Source organism: Mustelus asterias, chromosome 9, assembly GCF_964213995.1.
Source record: "Mustelus asterias chromosome 9, sMusAst1.hap1.1, whole genome shotgun sequence".
NCBI lineage: Eukaryota > Metazoa > Chordata > Chondrichthyes > Carcharhiniformes > Triakidae > Mustelus > Mustelus asterias.
In genome coordinates, this window is record NC_135809.1 from 51,654,398 (window position 1) to 51,677,896 (window position 23,499).

Genomic DNA, 23,499 nt, shown 5'->3' on the forward strand with positions numbered 1-23,499 from the left:
GGTGGACAAAGGGAATGTAGTTAAGGGATATCTCTGGTCAGAAGTACTCTCACTGAAGAGATTTTCAATTTGTGGAATTGTGCTGTACAGCAAAATCTGAATTTAACCTAGGTTTAAAAATTAATTTGAGTAATATCATTATTTAACCATATCCAGAGCTCAGTTTCTAAAACATTGGCTTGGCCTTATTACTTACATGCAGATCTTTTTCTGTAAAAATGCATGGAACTACTGTATTACTTGTGTAGCGTTTTGAGTTGATTAGATATCATGAGTGCTAGACAACAAGTCTGTTCAGAATTTGAGCCCCACCCAGATAACTTGCACAATGCTGCTAAATGTTGGTGCTAAGCATTTGAATGCACTTCTTTGTAGGATTGAGTGGAAAGACAAGTGAACCGAGCAATTGGCGGTATATACAGCTCATACAGGCCAATAACCAGGATGTTAAATGTTACCGAGCCAACAGAGGATTTGTGTTCCTCCTCGATGGCACCTTCTGGTCCTCTTTGCAGTAGGAACAATAGGACCACTCACTGTTCCATGCCCTCAAAAAGGGCATACCCAGCGAAAGATCATAACCCGGGCCATCAGCAAGGAATTCTGTGCGGATTGGAAGGATCCGGTCACACTGGGATCGTCACTCGGCTACGGGTTCATTACAACCTTCCCATCTCAACATCGAATTCAACAACTTCAGATTATTTGCTCTATCCCATCTCGACCCCCTCTGTTTTCATTCTATTTTATTTCATTTTTTACTATTCTCAATCAACTTTTATTTCTTTATTATCTTTCTTCATTCCCCCTACTTAATCCCCCTTCCCTTACCTTTTCTCCCCCTTTGCTTCCCCTTTTCTAAATTTTACCTCTGTCCCATCCATTCTCCCCCCCTACCCCTCCACATCTTCATCTGTCACAGCTTACTCTGCCGTTTGGCCATTCACACCCTTTATTCTCTCTGTGGACAGCCATTAGCAGTCTTTTCCCCTGGTTTCTGTGGCTATGACTCATCTTTCATTCCCTCACCCTGCAGTATAAATATCTCCCACTTTCTATGCCTTTTAACTTTGACAAAGAATCATCTGGACTCGAAACGTCAGCTCTTTTCTCTCCTTACAGATGCTGCCAGACCTGCTGAGATTTTCCAGCATTTTCTCTTTTGAATTTAGTTATGTGTATGTAAACAGATACAATTGGATAGAGATAAGAGAATAAGGAAGTGTAACTTAGTGATTGGTAAATGCAAATGAACTGTTATCTGTATAACAGTATAAGGATGATGTATTGATTGGAGAGAATCTATCTTATGGGTATAACTCCCCGCAAATGCTTGAATAAACCAGTGGACAATAAAACCTAAGTCTCGTCTGGTTTCTGCGGAATTGGAAGGTACTGAATTCCCCCACCCCCGCCCCCACTCCCATGCCATTTCAGAAGATATAATTTTCAAAAGAGATCGGATCACCGATGTTCCATCTTGGTGCTCTTTACTGCATAATAGGATGTTCGCCCCAGTTAGCATAGGCTCAAAAACACTAATTCTTTCCAAAAAAGATCATCAATGAGTGTTTAAACCTTACACTTTTCCCATCCAGGAAGGACAGTGATTAGAAAAGTGTTTGATGAAAGGTTTTCATTTACTGGACCAGCTTACGAACTAAAAGTAGAGGGAAAGCTCATGTAAATATAGCCTATTCTCCAGGAACATATAACAAAACAACTGGAGGTCTTGTGGTACAGTGTCCGTGCCTCTGAAGCAGAAGCTCTGAGTCTGAGTCACACCTCAGGACTTGATGGCAAGGAAGATGTGTTCATAACAAGGCAAATCTGTAAAATCCTTCCAACACACAGCAGTGGCAGGCCGTAAGATACTCCTGGTTAGCATGCTTAACGCAGAGAGGTTTATAAGCTATAAACCTCTGGCAAGAGGCTAGCGACCTGTTCCAGAAAAAACCCTTGCTCAGCTCGAAAGATCTATGCACATGCACTCACAATTCTCTATCCCTGCACCCTCTCTTTAGAACCATACCATTGGGTTTATATTGCCTCTCCCTTCTGCCAAGATACATCACCGTACACTCCGCTGCAATAAAAACCATCTGTCACTTGTCTACCCATTCTGCTAGCCCATGTCCTATTGCAGTCGATTGGTATCACCCTCATTGTCAGCCACACATCCAAATTTGGGATCAATAGCCTTTTTATTCAGTCAAAGGATGTGAACATTGCTGGCTAGGCCAGAAGTATTGCCCATTTCATTTGCCGTTGAGAAAGTTGTGGTGAGCTGCCTTCTTGAAGCGCTGCAGTCCATGTGGTGTAGGTACACCCACAGTGCTGCTAGGGAGGGAGTTCCTGGATTTTGCCCCAGAAACATTGAAGGAACAGTAATACTCTTCCAAGTCAGGTCATTGATGAAGCAGCTGAAGGTGGTTGGGCCCAGGACGCTACCCTGAGGAACTCTAGCAGTGATGTCCTGGTGCTGAGATGATTGACTTCCAACAATCACAGCTATTTTCCTTTGCGCCAGGTATGACTCCAACCAGCGAAGAGTTTTCCCCCGACTTGCATTGCTAGGACTCTTTGATGCCACACTCGGGTAGCTGCAGCCTAATGTCAAGTGCAATCACTCCCACCTTACCTCTGGAGTTCAGCTCTTTTGTCCATGTTTGCACTAAGACTGTGATGAGATCAGGAGCTGGGTGATCTGGCAGAACCCAAAGTGAGCATCGGCTGAGCATGCGCTACTTGAGGAGACTGTTCTTGACCCCTTCCATCACTCTACTGATGATCAAGTGTAGGCTGATGGAGCTGTAATTAGCCAAGTTGGGTTTCTCCTGCTTTCTGTATACAGGACATACCTGGGCAATTTTCCACATTTCTAGGTTAATGCCAGTGTTGTTGCTGTACTGGAACAGCTTGGGTAGGGGATGTGGCAAGTTCAGGAGCACAAGTCTTTGCTACTATTGCCAGAATATTTAGGGTGGCATGGTGGCACAATGGTTAGCACTGAGGCCTCACAGCGTCAATAATCTGGGTTTGATTCCGGCCTTGGGTGACTGTCTGTGGGGAGTTTGCACATTCTCCCTGTGTCTGCATGGGTTTCCTCCGGGTGCTCCGGTTTCCTCCCACAGTCCAAAGATGTGCAAGTTAAGTTGATTGGCCATGCTAAATTGACCCTTAGTATGAGGGGGATTAGCAGGGTAAATCCATGTGGTAACGGGGATAGGAACTGGGTGGGATTGCTGTTGGTGCAGGCTTCATGAGCCGAATGGCCTCTTTCTATACTGTAGAGGTTCTATGATTCTATTCTATGAATAGTATCAGGGCTCATTGCCTTTGCAGTATCTAGTGCCTTCAGCCATTTCTTGATATCTCTTGGGATGAATCGAATTGGGTAAAGTCTGGCATCTATGATGCTGGGGACCTCCAGAGGAGGCCGCAATGGATCATCTACCTGGCACTTCTGGTTAAAGATTGTTGCGAATGCTTCAGCCTCATCTTTTGCACTGATGTGCTGGCCTCCTTTGTCATTGAGGATGGGGCTATTTGTGGAGCTTCCTGCTCCAGAGAGTTGTTTAATTGTCCAGCACCATTTACAGCTGGATGTGGCAGGATTGCAGAGCTTAGATCTGATCAATTGTTTAGCTCTGTCTATCACTTGCTGCTTATGTTGCTTGGCACACAAGTATCCCTGTGCTGCAGCTTTTGACACCTCTTTTTTAGGTATGCCTGGTGCTGTTGCTCCCATTCCTGCTGCTCCCATTCCTTTACTGTCATTTTAATTCCCTTGCTCCATCAGAGAGCACTAGTCCTGCTCTTGTCTTTGCACAGTCCGGCTTGAGCACTTATATATGCACTGGACCAATTCAATGTTTCATTTATAAGTAAACTATTCAAGTTAACTTGCCTCGATGGAAAAAAATGTGTTCATAGTTCTTCAGAAAGGAGAATTAAAACTGTCTTGTGAACCATTAATGAAATCACACTCTGTTAATTCGATGTTGCTTCAAGAATCCATTACTGTAAGTGATAGAGTACTTCCTTTCAAACATAATGAACCAGGCCATGATTTCCTGGCATTTGTCCAGTTACCTCAAAGCAAACAAGCTCAGCCAGTTCTTGGTTCATTTAACGGATTTGAAGATAAATGCTCCTATCAGCAAAGGTGGAGAATGATTACTTGCTGGTTTGACTGTTGCCAGCAATTGTAGGTGGTAATTGCAGTGATGATGAGAAAGCCACATACCAAATTATCCCACACCAACAGCTAGTGAGAAAAAGCTGCACACATTAGGACTATCTTAATATAAAAAAACTTCAATGAAATCTCCAAGCTGTCAAAATTAGAAACATATTTTTAAAAATATATTTGCTAATGGAGGGGGGTGGTGAATGCCTCTGGCAAAATCAGCATTTATTGCCCATCCCTAACTGCCCTTGAGAAGGCGGTGGTGAGCCACCTTCATAAACCGCTGCAGTCATTTGGTAAGGTGCCATACAAAAAGTTAATACACAAGGTAAGATCACATGGGGTTGGGGTAATTTATTAACTTGGATAGAGGATTGGCTACCCAATAGAAAGTAGAGAGGTGGGATAAATAGGTCTTTTTCTAGTTGACAAAATGTGACCAGTGGGCTGCCACAGGGTTCGGTCCTCAGGCCCCAACTATTTACAATCTATATTAATGATTTGGGCACAACGATGGAAGGTACAATATCCAAATTTTGCAGATGACACTAAAATAGGTGGGATAATAAGTTGTGATAAAGAAAGAAGCAATCTATAGATGGATATGGATAGGTTAGGTGAATGGGCCAAAATTTGGCAGGTGGAGTTTAACGTGGATAAGTCTGAGATTATCCATTTTGGTTGGAAAAATGGAAAGGCGACTTATTATCTAAGTAGAGAGAAACTCCAGAGTGCTTCGGTGCAGAGGGACCTGGGTGTCCTACTGCATGAACCGCAGAAAACTAGTATGCAGGAACAGCAGGCAATAAGGAAAACAAACAGAATTTTGTCATTTATTGCTAAAGGAATAGAATATTAAATTATGGAAGTGTTGATGCAACTGTAGAAGGAATTAGTGAGACCCCACCTAGAATGTAATTTTGGTCCCCTTACTTGAGGGGGGATATATCCCATCTATTCTATTTATGCGGTGGTAGTGTCACACAACAACAGTATGTGCAGTATGAAGATGGAACTTTGTTTCCACAAGGACTGTCTGGCAGTCATTCCTACCAATTATTGACAAGTACATTGGTGAAGACCAGTTTTTTTTAACGTGTATTGATTCCCTCATTATCAGTCTAGCAGATATGTACTTCAGGACTCAGCTAGCTCAATCAGTAGTGGGGCTATCAAGCTACTCTTGGTGATGGACATTAAAGTCACCCTGCTAACCATCCACAGCGCTTCTACCATGTGGTGTTCAACATGGAGGAGCACTGTTTCATCAGCTAAAGGAAAGCCCTAGGTGGTAATTAGCAGGAGGTTTCCTGGCCCATGGATGATACATTGAGACTTCATGGGATCCAGAGATAATGTTGAGGACTCCCAGGGCATTGCTTTCTTGGCTGTATGCCATGGTGCTTGTTGGGTATTGTTGGTAATTTACCATGGCAATTCTCCTAGTCTGAACATCTTTGGACTGTGGGAGGAAACTGGAGCTCCTGGCAAAAACCACTGCAGACATGGGGAGGACATGCAAACGCCACACAGATAGGTAGCGAGGCCAGAATTGAACCCGGGTCCCTGGAGCTATAAGGCAGCAGCACTAACCACTGCGCTATCATGCCGCCCACTTTCAATCTCATATTTAATCAATTGAATTAATTAATTAATTGAATTCAAGCAACACCACCTGCAGTGAGATAGGTGAACCCGGGTTCAATTCCGGCCTCGGGTCACTGTCTGTGTGGAGTTTGCATGTTCTCCCACGTCTGCGTGGGTTTCCTTCGGTTGCTCCGGTTTCCTTGCACAGTCCAAAGATGTGCAGGTTTGGTTGATTGGCTTACTAAATTGACCCTAGTGTCAGGGGGTTAGTCGGGTAAATGGGGGTTATGGGATTAGGGCCTGGTGGGATTGTAGTTGGTGCAGACTGAATGGCCTCCTTCTGTACTGTAGGGATTCTGTGAACATGATTTTTTAAAAATCTTTTCATCACAATCACTAATACAATAAATCAGCTTTATGCAAATTGGAATGATCAAAAGCAATGGAGAGCAGAGTCAAATAAAAAAATTCTAGCTTCTTAATTTACTAGAGTTTAAAAATGCTGGCTTTGTTTTGAAAGTGTTATGTTGTCATTTCAAATAGTTTGGAACTGGTACATTCAAGCTATCAGTGATAAGTGGCACATAACAAAATCGAAAGGGATTTAAGAACACATTAATATTGAATTTATTGTTGTACAATATAGATAAATACTAAATCAAACAGCAACCAGTACAGTGGAATACAAATACGAATGGTGAAACTGGGAAGGAAATTGATTTTGTTTTGCTCTTATTATTTAGCTGTGAAATATTGCAATAACTCGAACCACTGGGTCAATTGGTTTCAACGGCACTTCAATCTGGAGACATTTCAATCAGCAGTCTGGGTCTATCCCTAATGAGATCCAAGATGATAGCCCAGATGCTTTTACATTCAACCTCATTGACTCCCAGTTGTGTCTAACCTCAAAACACATGCAAGCAGATTTGCTAGACTTCCAAGCCTCCTGCCTCAGCACATTCCAGAAGTTCCTCTCATGCTCTCCTCACAGCACCCAGTGGATTTGGCTCTGCTTAATATGTCGATGCAGGAATATAACACAATGACACTCAGCTGGAATGCTCAACTTCAAATTCTGGATTTGCGACAGCGTGTAAGAGGCTTGGTCCTTCTGTTCACATTTTGTGTTTGAAAGCGCGGAAGGATTTAGAAATCAGACCATGTACTATCAGAGGGCAAACAAAACCGTATGTTAGATTTTCTTTGATTCAGTGTGAAAATGGAAGATCAGGCAGTCCAGACTAACAATAAATTGAAGCTATTGCATCCACTGTGGCAATGAGTGAAACAAATCCATTGTTGGGATCAATATAGTGAGGTAAATCTACTACAATATAAGTCATTGGCGTGACTGCAATTAGAAACAGTGCACAGTTCTGGTCACCGCAGTACAAAGAAGGATGTTGCAGCTATTGTGAGGATACAACAGAGGACAATGAGATTTGTTTTATTCATGCATGGGATGTGGGCATCGTTGACAAGGCCAGCATTTATTGCCCAGCCCAAATTGCCCTTGAGAAAGTGTTAGTGATGAACCACTTTCTTGAACCGCTGCAGTCTATGTGGTGTAGGTACACCCACATGCTGTTCGGGAGGGAGTTCCGGGATTTTGACCTAGTTACAGTGCAGGAATGGTGATTATAGTTCCAAAACAGGATGGTGAATGGCCATAGCTGTGGGGTGATCCTTTTTGACCTGCAAGTATATGGGGTGGCACAGTGGTTAGCACTGCCGCCTTACAACACCAGGGACCCGGGTTCAATTCTGGCCTCGGGTCACTGTCTATCTGGAGTTGCACATTCTCCCCATGTCTGGGTGTTTTCCTCTGGGTGCTCCGGTTTCCTCCCACAGTTCAAAGATGTGCGGGTTAGGTTGATTGGCCATGCTAAATTGACCTCGTGTCAGGGGATTAACAGGGTAAATACGTGAGGTTACGGGAATAGGACCTGGGTGAGATTGTGGTCAGTGCAGACTCAATGGGCCGAATGGACTCCTTCTGCACTGTAGGGATTCTTCCTGTGGGGGAGCACTTCAGCAGTCACGGGCATTCAGCCTTGGATCTTCAGGTAAGCATTCTCCAAGGCGGCCTTCACGACACACAACAGCGCAGAGTCGCTGAGCAGAAACTGATAGCCAAGTTCCGCACACATGAGGACGGCCTCAACCGGGATGTTGGATTTATGTCACATTATCAGTAACCCCCACAGCTTGCCCCTGGTCTTGCACAATCTCACCAGCTGTTCTGTCTGGAGACAATACACATCTCTTTAACCTGTGTTTAATGTTCCCTCCAACCACATTATCTGTACCTTTTAAGACCAGGCTGGCTGTAGAGATTTGCATTCTAATTAATATTCTGTAACTTGATTTCTGTGTCTGTGCACTGTTGGAGAACAGAGACCACTCCATCTGACGAAGGAGCAGCAAGCTCCGAAAGCTTATGGTATTTGCTACCAAATAAACCTGTTGGACTTTAACCTGGTGTTGTGAGACTTCTTACTGTGCTTACCCCAGTCCAACGCCGGCATCTCCACATCGGGATTCTATGATACATAGGCTCAACACATTCTTACTGGAACAACAACGGTTGACAGGTTACATAACAGCTATTATTTTGATTCCAAAAAGGGCAAAACATGACAAAATAATAAGCTGTAGCACCTAGTTCAGAATGGTAGGCCTGCAGGCAAAGTGAATGTCAGGGGGACGGCGATGGGTGAAGGTGTGTGGAGCTTAAGGCGAGTGGAACTTGATGTGGAATCGGGTGTAGAGTTTGAAGGTGGATGATGGGATGTTGGCCAGTCTGGAGAGCATTGGAGTAATCAGGCCAGAGGTGTAAAAAGGGGTCTCAGCAGCAGATAGGCTGAGGTTGCAATCTTACGGAGATGAAAGTAGTCAGTACTTGTGAAGAAATATGGTTAGAAATTCAGCTCAAGGTCAAACAGGGATTCAAATAAACAGACCCACTCAGCTTGGGAGTGGAGGGGTTAAGTTTGCTGCAAGAATACAGAATTTATGGCAGGGTTCCAAGACAATGGTTTAGATCTCCCAATGTTTGATTGTGGGAAATTGTAACTCATGCAAGATTGAATGTTAGATATCCAGTCTGACACCATAAAGGCAATAAAGGAACAGGGAGTCAGTGGCGTCATTCAGTGGGTGTTTTAGAATCGCTACAGTGCAGAAGGAGGCCATTCAGCCCATCGAGCCTGTACCGACAACATTCCCACCCAAGCCTTATCCCCGTAAGCCCACATATTTACCCTGCTAATCCCCCTGACACTAAGGGGAAATTTAGCATGGCCAATCAATCTAACCTGCACATCTTTGGACTGCGGGAGGAAAACAGAGCACCCGGAGGAAACCCACGCAGACACAGGGAGAATGTGCAAACTCCAAACGGTCACCTGAGGCCGGAATTGAACGCGGGTCCCTGGCACTGTGAGGCAGCAGTGCTAACCACTGTGCCACCCTACAGTTATTAATCTACCAGTGGAAGATGACTATATGGACGAGATTTTGGAATTAGGCACGTATCTCAGTTTCCAAACTCAGACCTACCTTTGTTAAAAAGTTCATTGAAATGTTGACTTTTGTTCCTGGGAGGATTTAGGTGCAGGATAGATCAAGGTCATCCATCCCAGAGGAGAGCATAGGTGGCCTCAGGAGTGAATGAGTGCCAAGGTGGGCTGGTTGGAAGGTCCGCCTTTGTTGTCTGGACAGCGTCCTAGTTGATAGACCCTCTAGCCCTCATTTCTCACACCTCCCACCCATTCCCTCATACACAAATGGTCCTTCATACCCTCTGTCAACTCAAGTCCATGCCATCCCCATGGCGCCTCAATACCCCCACCCACCTGTACTCCATGGCCCTTCATACCCGCCATGCCACATCTATAGCCTCTTATCAAACTACCTACCATGGACAAACCTCAGGAACTGATAACCTCTGGAAATGAAAAATGATAATACAGCTCTGACTTCTACTGACTTGATATTAAAAATAAACACCTCCCATTTATAAAAGCTTCAAATGGGTTTTTAAATCCCAAGTGGTTAATTTCTTGTGAAAACAAACTTTGATTTAGACCCCAAAAAGACATCTAATCCTTTAATAGACTGTTTAAACTATAAAACTTTAAACTCTGAACCCCTGCTGAGATAATTGTATATTTTGAAACTCAGCCAAGCATTGATAATGACCAAATGTTAGCCCTTGGAGAAATGTGAATAAAGATCTCGATTGAAACAACATGATCAGGTCTTTTCTTTTCTAACCTGCATATGATCTGCCAAAGCAGTTCAACTGAGGGCTGTTTTTAAAAGAGCTCTCAGTCGCAGTTTTTTTTTAAAGAGTCGGATATTTAAAACAAACTTCAGATCAGGGCAGTGATACAGACCATGCCACCCTTCAAAAGTGTTTATGTCTACTCTATCAAGTCTTGACTCCAAAGTACAGGTTAGGGATTATGGAACAGCCAAAATAGGAGCTGTTTTCCACATTAAGTTCAAATGATCCTGCTGAGTTTGGGTTTCCATCATGTTTGCATCACTCCCCACCCACCTCTAGCAAAATAAGGGATATGTTGGAAATGGGAGGTGGGACTTCTGCATCCAGATTCCACCTTCTATTTTCAAAGGTTTATGCTGTATTCCCGACTCCGTGAAAATCTGCCCCCTGTATCCGTGGATGATATTGTCAAGAAGCAGTAAGCGAGGATGAGCTGGGAGTTAATTTATCGACAAACTCTGGAAGTGGTGGCATGGGGGTGGGAAAGCAACTCATTGTTGGATGTTTCTGATTATAGGTAAAAGTAGAACATTCGACCAAGAACATTCATACTGAGCTGGAGAACAGAGAGACAGTCTGAAGGAGGCAAATGCAGGCCACTGTGTTGGAAGCTGTTAGAGAGGTTGAGGTGAATGAGGAGGAATGCTACACTTTGACAGTCACAAAGTATATCATTTATGACTTGGCTTAGGACCATTTCCATGCTGTGGAGTTTCAAATATGGAATTAAAGATGCGTGGGCATGGAATTGGCAGGTAATAGGTTCAAAGGCAAGAGAAAAGGAAGTTTGGAGTGAGGCTAGATGGTTGAGGAAGGTTGATGATGGCTGTTTTGAAAATTAAGTTACAGTAGGATGTATAGCAGATTATCCATGATCATCTATGCGCTTTTGAAATAGATTGTAGACAATAACACTAGGAGGGGGAAGGATGACAAGTTTTCTTCCCTTTTTTTGGTGGGAGGGGGTGCGGGGGAGGATGGTTATGGTCTCTGTCTTCCTCCACAATTGGAATTGGGCACAATGTACCCCCACCCCAAATTCTTTATGCATGCTTGTATCTCTGAAATAGAGGTCATTTAAAAGTTTCTAAAAGGATAATGAATCAAAATTATTTGACACCAAAGATGACCCTGTTCCACATAAAGTAAGGAAATGGACCATTGGAAAATAAGGAAATGGACAAGTAAGAAACTTTAAAGCAAAATCTGGGCCTCTGGGGTATGTATGTATTCTCTGAAGAGCCACAGGGTTCAGAGTTCTACCCATAGGTCAGAGTTTGTGTATTTAGTTGATTTAAAAACCAAACGAATGCTTATAAATATATTCTGTAAATGACAACCCAGTTATCCTTTTAAGCTACTGTAACTATCCTCCCTAGGTAATAAATGAGGTACTGGTGAATGTCTGAATAATTTAAAAACACCCCCCACATAACCCAGTTTGAAATATACTGTTTTTCACAAAGATAGTGCGGGCAACATTGTGGCACAGTGGTTAGCACTGCTACAGCACCAGGGACACAGGTTCAATTCCCGGCTTGGGTCACTGTCTGTGTGGAATGTGCACATTCTCCTCGTGTCTGGGTGGGTTTCCTCTGGGTGCTCTGGTTTCCTCCCACAATCCAAAGATGTGTGGGTTAGGTGGATTGGCCATGCTAAATTGCCCCTTAGTGTCAAGGAGATTAACAGGGTAAATACGTGGGGTTACGGGTATAGGGCCTGGGTGGGACTATATCAGCGCAGTCCCGATGGGCCTAATGGCTTCCTTTTGCACTGTAGGGATTCTATGTTTCAATGTGTATTTAAGAAGACGAGAGCTCTTTTGCATAACTATCTGCCTAGGTTAAGTCCAAAATTTATTTTGCACTGACGTAGCAATGCAGTACAAGCCTGTATCCAAAGTTTTACTAACAGCCATGGACTTTGGTTTCTCTGGCAGGAGTTAATGTTCAGTCCTGTCAGGCTATTTGTATTTGCTAATGAGCTTCCTACTAGCATACAATATACCGCATAGTAAAAGAGAAAAAAACATTACAGAGGCCTGTTGAATATTTTACAACCACTCCCACATCCTCTGTGCACTCACGCACTGTACACCCAACAGTGCTGATAGCAAAGAAAAGTTCAGAGAAGTTATTCTAACATGCATTACTTTATGATCAGGGTGTCAACATATTGATTTTGCAACTCATTTTGAGAAAGTAATTATTGCATTACATGGGTAGCCAGATTTAGGTAAGATAATGTACATTTCAATCTTTATATCATGTCAATTATCTTGATGGCAGCACATTGGTACAGTGGTTAGCACTGCTGCCTCACAGTACCAGGGACCCAGGTTCAATTCCAGCCTTGGGTGACTGTCTGTGTGGAGTTTGCACGTTCACCCCGTGTCTGCGTGGGTTTCCTCCGGGTGCTCCAGTTTCCTCCCACACTCCAAAAATGTGCAAATTAGGTGGATTAGCTATGCTAAATTGTCCCTCAGTGTCCAAAAATGTGTAGGTTAGATGGATTGGCCATGCTAAATTGTCCCTTAGTGTCCAAAGATACACATCTTATGGGGATTAGTGGGGTAAATATGTGGGGTTATGGGAATAGGGTCTGGGTGGGATGCTCTGTCAGAGAGTCGGTGCAGACCCAAGGGACTAAATGGCCCCCTTCTGCACTGTGGGGATGCTATGATTCTAGAACATAGAACATAGAACATAGACATAGAACAGTACAGCACAGAACAGGCCCTTCGGCCCACGATGTTGTGCCGAGCTTTATCTGAAACCAAGATCAAGCTATCCCACTCCCTATCATCCTGGTGTGCTCCATGTGCCTATCCAATAACCGCTTAAATGTTCCTAAAGTGTCTGACTCCACTATCACTGCAGGCAGTCCATTCCACAGCCCAACCACTCTCTGCGTAAAGAACCTACCTCTGATATCCTTCCTGTATCTCCCACCACGAACCCTGTAGTTATGCCCCCTTGTAATAGCTCCATCCACCCGAGGAAATAGTCTTTGAACGTTCACTCTATCTATCTCCTTCAACATTTTATAAACCTCTATTAAGTCTCCCCTCAGCCTCCTCCGCTCCAGAGAGAACAGCCCTAGCTCCCTCAACCTTTCCTCATAAGACCTACCCTCCAAACCAGGCAGCATCCTGGTAAATCTCCTCTGCACTCTTTCCAGCGCTTCCACATCCTTCTTATAGTGAGGTGACCAGAACTGCACACAATATTCCAAATGTGGTCTCACCAAGGTCCTGTACAGTTGCAGCATAACCCCACGGCTCTTAAACTCCAACCCCCTGTTAATAAAAGCTAACACACTATAGGCCTTCTTCACAGCTCTATCCGCTTGAGTGGCAACCTTTAGAGATCTGTGGATATGAACCCCAAGATCTCTCTGTTCCTCCACAGTCTTCAGAACCCTACCTTTGACCCTGTAATCCACATTTAAATTAGTCCTACCAAAACGAATCACCTCACATTTATCAGGGTTAAACTCCATTTGCCATTTTTCAGCCCAGCCTTGCATCCTATCTATGTCTCTTTGCAGCCTACAACAGCCCTCCACCTCATCCACTACTCCACCAATCTTGGTGTCATCAGCAAATTTACTGATCCACCCTTCAGCCCCCTCCTCTAAGTCATTAATAAAAATCACAAAGAGCAGAGGACCAAGCACTGATCCCTGTGGCACTCCGCTGGCAACCTGCCTCCAATCCGAAAAATTTCCATCGACCACCACCCTCTGTCTTCGATCAAACAGCCAGTTACCTATCCAATCAGCCAACTTTCCATCTATCCCACACCTCCTCACTTTCATCATAAGCCGACCATGGGGGACCTTATCAAACGCCTTACTAAAATCCATGTATATGACATCAACTGCCCTACCTTCATCAACACACTTAGTTACCTCCTCAAAAAATTCAATCAAATTTGTGAGGCACGACTTGCCCTTCACGAATCCGTGCTGACTATCCCGGAATAATCCGCATCTTTCTAAATGGTCGTAAATCCCATCTCTAAGGACCTTTTCCATCAATTTACCAACCACCGAAGTAAGACTAACCGGTCTATAATTACCAGGGTCATTTCTATTCCCTTTCTTAAACAGAGGAACAACATTCGCCATTCTCCAGTCCTCTGGCACCATCCCCGTGGACAGCGAGGACCCAAAGATCAAAGCCAAAGGCTCTGCAATCTCATCCCTTGCCTCCCAAAGAATCCTAGGATACATTTCATCAGGCCCAGGGGACTTATCGACCTTCAGTTTATTCAAAACTGCCAGGACATCCTCCCTCCGAACATCTATTTCCTCCAGCCTATTAGCCTGTAACACCTTCTCTTCCTCAAAAACATGGCCCCTCTCCTTGGTGAACACTGAAGAAAAGTATTCATTCATCACCTCGCCCATCTCTACTGACTCCATACACAAGTTCCCACTACTGTCCTTGACCGGCCCTAACCTCACCCTGGTCATTCTTTTATTCCTCACATAAGAGTAAAAAGCCTTGGGGTTTTCCTTGATCCGACCCGCCAAGGACTTCTCGTATCCCCTCCTAGCTCTCCTAAGCCCCTTTTTCAGCTCATTCCTTGCTAACTTGTAACCCTCAATCGAGCCATCTGAACCTTGTTTCCTCATCCCTACATAAGCTTCCCTCTTCCTTTTCACAAGACATTCCACCTCTTTCGTGAACCATGGTTCCCTCACTCGGCCATTTCCTCCCTGCCTGACAGGGACATACCTATCAAGGACATCCAGTATTTGTTCCTTGAAAAAGTTCCACTTTTCTATGATTAATGCTGGAAAGTAGTTGGTTTCCTCACTGTTTGCAGTTTCCAATGTTTTAGGGTATAGGTGAAATATATTATGCAATGCATTTTTATCAGATTACTACCATTAGGTGCATTGTCCTAGTGCAGAGCTCTTTTTAAAACTTTATTTGTGGGACATGGGTGTCGCTGGCTGGCCAGCAATTTCTGCCCATCCCTAGTTGCCCTTGAGAAGGTGGTGGTGAGCTGCCTTCTTCTTTCACTGCAGTCCATATTCTGAGGGTTGACCCACAATACCGTTAGGGAGGGAATTCCAGGACTTTGACCCAGCAACTGCAAAGGAACGGCGATATATTTCCAAGTCAGGATGGTGATTGGCTTGGAGGGGAACTTGCAGCTGGTGGTGTTCCCATTTATCTGCTGTCCCTGTCCTTTTAGATGGAAGTGATCGTGGGTTTGGAAGGTGCTATCTAAGGATCTTTGGTGAATTGTTGCAGTGCATCTTGTAGATAGTACACACTGCTGCTACTGAGCGTCGGTGGTGGAAGGATTGAATGTTTGTAGATGTGGTGCCAATCAAGCGGGCTGCTTGTCCTGGATGGTATCAAGCTTCTTGAGTGTTGTTGGAGCGGCACCCATCCAGGCAAGTGGGGAGTATTGCATCGCACTCCTGACTTGTGCCTTGTGGATGGTGGATAGGCTCTGGGGAGTCAGGAGGTGAGTTACTCGTCGCAGTATTCCTAGCCTCTGACCTGCTCTTGTAACCACTGTGTTTATGTGGCGAATCCAGTTGAGTTTCTGGTCAATGGTAACCCCAAGGATGTTGACAATGGGGGATTCAGTGATGGTTATACCATTGAATGTTAAGGGGCGGTGTGTCTCTTATTGGTGATGGTCATTGCCTGGCATTTGTGTGGCATGAATGTTACTTGCCACTTGTCAGTCCAAGCCTGGATATTGGCCTGGATATCAAGGGCATATATCCAGAATCTCAAGTATTGCTGGTCACTTGGCCGCCTGACTCAATTCACTCGAATAGGTATCATGAATTCTAGGCTAGGCTGTTGGACAGTGTTGAGGTCATTCCATCCCAGAGGAGAAAGTATGATACCAATCCAATGATTTAGTCTTAACTCAATGGTATCACTCAGAAGAAAGTCAAGTCCTGCTCCAGAAGACATAATATCCAGGTTGATCTTGTCTACACTGGCAGGAAGAGTTTTGCAGTCTAACCCCACTTTCCAGCTCTTAGTGCCATAGCACAGTAGGTCACTTCAAGTGCGAGTCCAAGTTTATATTTAAGTACTATCCAAGTTTAAGAAAAAAATACTTGTCACTACCGCCCTCTCAGGCAGCGGGTTCTAGACATCCACTTCCCTTTGGGTGAAAGAACTTCTCAACTCCCCTCTAATCCTTCCAGCAATTACTTTAACATTGATATTACCTGGTTATTCACTTCTCTGCTAGAAGAAATAAACACTTCCCAACCCTTTTATCCAATTCAATTCATTGTTATGATGTGGGACCTTGTGCATAAATGTACTGCGGTGTTGTCTGTGATGTGTTTTGGGATTCCTGCTGATTTAAAGGCACTATATAAATGCAAGCTTTTCAAACTTTCTGCTGTCCAATTACACAGTATCACTGATGTCAGCTACAGAAGGAAACAACACATTGTTCAGATACTCCGTCACCCTCGGGTCAGTGTTTATTTGAAGAGATTGAAGTGTATATATAAGAATCAAAGGATTAAAGGTAAGTAAATCAATGCTTTTCCTAATTGTGATCGATAATACTTTACAATTTTACTATAATGCTTTACAATGCGATGACCATGCTGCTGTTCGACTGTTTTATGTAAAAGGAAAATGGTTTTAAAGCCAGAACATTGTGTCATTTGTACATTATGAGCTAGGGCCCGATTTTACCATCAAGTTGCGCCCGTTTTCGGACGCAAAAATTTGACAAAGTTGACTGTGAGGCGAGTAGTGCGATCTGCTCCCACCTCCGTGCCCATTCCCCCTTTATCAATGGCCGAAAATGGCTGCCGTCGGGACTGCGCCCAAAATGGGTGCATGCATTTAAATTGACTTAATGGGCTGCACGCCCAAACTTACCGGTACTTCCACCTTTACCATCAAGATTCGGCGCAAAACAGACATGGTCTGCAAAAATCCAATTTGGGTGCTCCAGCTTCTGAGGAGGTAAGTTCAGAGCTTCCGGCGGCTCTCTGACTCAGATCGGTGCTGGGGGAGTGGGTGGGGGGAGGTGGGTCTGATGGCTTTCTGGTGGGGGGGGTGGGGGGAGGTGGATCAGATGTCTCTCTGGTGGTGGGGGGGTGGGAGGGAGGCGGGACAGATGGCTCTCGGGTGGGGGGGGCGAGGAAGGCGGGTCAGATGGCTGTCTGGTGGGCCATTCTGCATGTGATCGGTCGGGGGGAAGCAGGGGTCCACTGCCACTCTGCGTGCGATCAGTGTGGGGAAAGGGGCAGGGGGGGGTGAACGGTCTGAGTGCCGGGGGCTGGGGATAAGGGGGACTGTTATGTTGTGGGGTGGGGCAATATCTATAGGGGCCAGGGAGGAAGCATTATCTAGCCCAAGAGCAATGCAGCAGGGGAGCGTTTTTCTATTTTTTTTAGTGCACATGCGCAGTTGAAGGCTCCGATTGGAGCTGCAGTGTTTCGGGTATGTTAAGCCCCGCCCACAGGCTTGTGCAGCGCGATTCAGAATCACTGCTATTTTTTCAGGCAGAGTGTGTATGGGAGCACCTGAGAACGGGCCTAGAAGTCGGATCTGAAACACTCCCAGTTTCAAGTCCGCCCAGCACTTAGAATTAAAATGGTAAAATAGGGTCCTTAGTCTATGACATTTTAGGCGGCATGGTGGCACAGTGATTAGCACTGCTGCTTCACAATGCCAGGGACTCAGGTTTGATTCTGACCCTAGGTGACCGTCTGTGTGGAGTTTGCACGTTCTCCCTATGTCTGCGTGGGTTTCCTCCGGGTGCTCCAGTTTGCTCCCACAGTCCAAAGAAGTGTGGGTTAGGTGGATTGGCCATGCTGAACTGTCCCTTGGAGCCCAAAGATGTGTGGATTGGGTGGATTGGCCATGGTGGATGCGCAGGGTTATGGGGATAGGGCCTGACTAATATGCTCTGTCAGAGAATCGCTGCAGACTCAATGGGTCAAATAGCCTCCTTCTGCCCAGTAGGGATTCTATGATTTTGATTAACCTTATAAACATATAAGATTCTGATGGGTAAGCATCATTAATATAAATAGGTATTGTCGCCCAGATCAGATGAAGGAAACTTAGACACCAGGACTATCCTATGTCACATGCCAATCTCCTGATTTATTCAACCAATGCAGGCACCATAACTCACATTGTACTGAGCAAACAGCGTAACAAATTTTTTTAAAATACTTTTCCAATTCAATCAAATCAAATCCAACTCAGAGTCTCAACAAGTTGAGACATTTCAGATCCAGGCTGACAAGACAGGGCGAGCGACCAAACCACCCTGTCCTGGGCCCGATCTACATGAGCCAAGCTGATTGGAGAAGGGGGAGTTTCCTCCTCCAAGACTTGAGCTCATTTGCATCTTAGCCAAAAGGCCGAGATGCCGCTTTTAAAAATTGCTTCATATGAACCATATGAAGCCTCAGCGTAACCTAATGACCTCAACCAAGTGCGGCCGACCATGGGCTGCCGACCATACTACACTTGATCTTAGCCAAAAGGCCGAGAAGGCGTAACAAATTTTTTTTTTTCAAAAATATACTTTATTCACAAAACAAAACTCTCCAATAAAATATTGCAAAATGACAGATCCAAAAGTCATAAACAGTGCAAAAAAAGAATCATTTTTACAGTACAATAGTGCTTATTTACAAAAACATTACATTTCGTTCCATTTCATTTCTTAAAACTATATACATGTGTCAGAGTTTACTGTGTGCCGTTATTTTTCAGGTTGGCACACAGTTACGCAGGCCGAGGGTATTCTGCAGTTACCCGGCCCTCGGTCTGCCTCGGTTGAGACACTTTACACGGTGGCCTTTCCCCATTGTGCCTTGGCGGCGGCTGCCCCAAGCTTGAGCGCGTCCCTGAGCACGTAGTCCTGGGCCTTGGAATGTGCCAGTCTGCAACACTCGGTCGAGGACAATTCTTTCAGCTGGAAGATCAGCAAGTTTCGGGCGGACCAAAGCGCGTCCTTCACCGAGTTGATGACCCTCCAGCAGCAGTTGATGTTTGTCTCGGTGTGCGTCCCCGGAAACAGCCCGTAGAGCACAGAATCCTGCGTCACCGAGCTGCCCGGGACGAACCGCGACAAATACCACTGCATCTCATTCCAGACCTTCTTTGCAAAGGCACATTCCACAAGGAGGTGTGCGACCATCTCATCAGCCCCGCAGCCGCTTCGAGGGCAGCATGCGGTGAGGTTGAGCCCTCGGGCGTGCATAAAGGATCTGACGGGGAGTGCCCTTCTCACCACCAGCCAAGCCAGGTCTTGGTGCTTGTTTGTGAGTTCTGGTGATGAGGCATTCTGCCAAATGACATTGACAGTCCGCTCAGGGAACCATCCGACAGGATCTGCCGTCTCCTTTTCTCTCAGGGCCTCAAGGACATTACGTGCTGACCACTGCTTGATAGCCATGTGGTCAAAGGTGTGTTTCCAGAAGAATTTCTCCACGAAGGACAGGTGCTGCGGTACGGTCCAACTACTTGGAGCGTTCCGCGGCAATGTGGCCAGACCCATCCTCCGCAACACTTGGGACAGGTAGAACCTCAAAAAATAGTGGCACTTGTTGTTACTGTACCGAGGATCTACACACAGCTTGATGCAGCCGCACACAAAGGTGGCCATCAGGATGAGGGCGGCGTTGGGAACGTTTTTCCCTCCGTTCTCTGGAGATTTGTGCATCGCCTCCCTGCGGACACGATCCATCTTTGATCTCCAGATGAACTTGAAGATGGCCCGGGTCACTGCTGCTGCGCAGGACTTGGGGAGAGGCCACACCTGCGCCACGTACAACAATACGGACAGAACCTCGCATCGGATCACAAGGTTCTTCCCAGTAATGGAGAGGGAGCGTTGCTCCCACAATCCGAGAAGGCATAACAAATACTTGTGAAACATTTGTGAAATACACCAATAGCCTGTGTTGATGTTCTGCTATAGTGGTGTGATCAGAATTTGGGTAGCCCTTTAATATCAAAGTTGGTAACAATGAATAAGTAATGCACAATACTTAGAATTTCATCATGTACAAGTTTACAGTCCAGTACTTCAACTATTTGGTACTTTGTTGCTACATATTCTGTTGGCTGAGGTGTTAAAGGCTGCATTTAAAGAGCCATCAATTCATTCATTTTCATATATTACATTTTGTGCCATTTAAAGATGCCAGGGGCAGGCGATGGCCTAGTGGCATTATCGCTAAACTACTAATCCAGAAACTCAGCTAATATTCTGAGGACGCAGGTTCGAATCCTGCCTGAAGATGGTGGAATTTAAAATTCAATAAAAAATATCTGAAATAAAGAGTCCACTGATGACCATTAAACAATTGCCAATTATCAGTAAAACCTATCTGGTTCTCTAATATCCTTTAGGAAAGGAAATCAATTCAAAAAACCTGGTTTGGCCTACACGTGATTCTAGAGATACAGCAATGTGGTTGACTCTCAACTGCCCTCGGGAAACTAGGGATGGGCAGTAAATGCTGGCCAGCCAGCGTCGCCCATGTCCCATGGATGAATTTTTTAAAAGTGCCGTCATCTCATTTGTACATTGCAGGCGGAGATTCGGATCCTGGCAAAGTCTGCTTCACAAACCTTGCAATATAATCACATTCACCCCCAGAGCAAGGTTGAAAACAAAAAGAAATGATATATAGGTTATCATGCATGCAGAACATGGGGTGGCACAGTGGCTTGGTGGTTAGCACTGCTGCCTCACAGCGCCAGGGACCCTGGTTCAATTCCTGGCTTAGGTCACTGTCTATGTGGAGTTTGCACATTCTCCCTGTGTCTGCGTGGGTTTCTTCCGGGTGCTCCGGTTTCCTCCCACAGTCCAAAGATGTGCGGGTTAGGTGGATTGGCCATACTAAATTTCCCCTTAGTGTCAGGGGGACTAGCTGGGTAAATGCATGGGGATAGGGCCTGGGTGGTATTGTGGTTGCTGCAGACTCGATGGGCCAAATGGCCTCCTTCTGCACTGTAGGATTCTAACAGCCTCTGCTTTCTCATATCATACCAATATTACTACTACAGTCAGTTATGTACTGGTGTCTTCCATTACCTTCACATTGTTTGTAACATCTGCTTTGATACTTGGCAAATCACCTTGCATGACAATTTGCCTGAGGGAATAATATCCTGGAGAGTGCAAAGGTGAATGAGATAAGAAAAAGTTGAGATGATCTGTGAAGAGTTGGTAAACAGTTATTTTACAATAGGGCAAATACTAGAAAGCAAAATACAGGAGAACTGCCAGATACTATTAGGAAGTGTTAGTGAGCAAAATACAGCTATTCAGCTATAGTGTACTTCACTCTCTCGCTCTCGAGAAAAGCAGACAAAAACACTTGGAGTTTCAGACAAGACCTTTATTACAAACTATAGTACGGGCTGGCCCCAGTGCTCCAACTAGTGGTTCACCAGGGAGAGCTCTGATCCAGGAATTATACAGACATTTATAATTAAGATCTAGTTACAATAAATTATCATATACCAATCAAAGATGTACATTTGCACAGAAAGTTATCTTTATCCACTCACTACTATCGATTAGGTTTACATCATGCATAATATAAGGGCATAGTTGTCCAATTACAACTTGTGCACATCTACCTAATTATGATATCACCAAGCACAAATTTCTTCCTACACAATTATGAATTTATCTTTCTAACCAGTGGGATATCAACTCCCCTGTCCTAATGTCTTTTGTGAGAACAGACAATGACAAGCTGCAGCTGCACATAATTCAATGGAGATCTTGTGTGTTTGCTGTGTGATTGAGTCCTCCCTTATAACTAGGAGTTTTATGGTTTTTGACTCTTATGTGAATGTGATTTAATTGAGACTTGTGGTTTTCTCATAGCTTTTCCTGCACGATTGAGTCCAGTAGCTTGCAGCTTATGTGATTTTTAAACTTGTGTGATTATTAACCCTTTTAGGAAGTATTGTGTCATTTTTGCTTTTTGTTACTGTTAAGTCTTCAGTCCATTGTCCAGTGTACAATTTCATCACCAAATGCTGACCATTATATACCATTCACCATCATGATCACTGCTGGAATTGGGACACTTTGGACGGGATTTTACGTCCTCGTTCATCCCATAACCATAAAATCCTGCCCGAGGTCAACGGACCTTCCCATTGTCCGCCTCTTACCCACTCCAATTCCCGTTGCAGGCAAGGCGGTAAAATTCTGGAGCATATATTTCATGCTAAAATGCATCATCTCAACACCAAAACCAAACATAAAGAAAGAACCATAATGAATTATAGTTACTGCTGTGGGTATATAGGATAGAGGACTTATTAAATTAAAACTTACTTCGGAAGTGTTCAGATCTAACAGCACAAGAAGAAATCTGATCCATATCTCAGCACACTGCTCCAAGGATCCTTCGTTCACTCAGTACCATACCCTGGTTGAAGATTTGAGGCATACTGGTGTCACCATCACTGCTGCCACTTATTAAAGTGCATTGTTCAACTGAACACAACTCTCAATGTACATTCCAGCTACATGGGTAGCTGGGGGAGACAATAGCAGTATATTCTTGTTGTTCCAGGATGAATTGGTTTGCTGAGCATTGGATCATTTGCAAATTGGGATCTAACCAAGAAGAACTGTGCATCTTGCATTGTCTGCTCCCCAATAATGTGAACATGTCTAAACACATTCTTTTTCTATCTCTCTGTATCTTTCTATCTTGCTGTACCTGCAAAAGATGCACATTCTCTGATCCCGATTAGAATATAAGGAAGATTGCAAACTCTAAACCAGACCCCCTTCAGTATGCAAGTCAGAAGACAAGTACTGAAAAATAGTGATTATCATAAACCTGAAATAGTCTGTTTCATTGTTGTACATCAGTAAATGTGTCTTCCTTTACTCTTTCATGGGATGAGGATGTCGTTGGCAAGGCCAGCATTTTTGCCCATCCCTAATTGCCCTTGAACTGAACAGTTTGCTCGGCCATTTCATAGGATAATTAAGAATCGAAATCATTATTGTTGGCCTTGAGTCAAATGCAAGTCAGACCAGATAAGGATGACAGATTTCCTTCACTGAAGGTCAGGGGATAGGTTTTTACCACAATCACGATATCTGTCGCGGTTACCGTCATTGAATCTAGCTTTATAATTCCAGATTTATTAATTGGATTCAAATTCCAACAGCTGCCATGGGATTTGAACCCATGAATCCAAAGGGTCATCAGGCTGGCTCTCTGGATTACTAGCCCAGTGACGTTACCACCAAACCACCATGCCCCTATGTGAAGCATTAACAACAGTGATTAGACAAAGGTTGAAAGTGTGGTGGATTATAACAAGAATGCAAACCACTTACTCAAGTTTCTTCAGATGGACTGAAAGATGAAAACTTGGAAAGTTTGGCAAACTAAAGAGCTT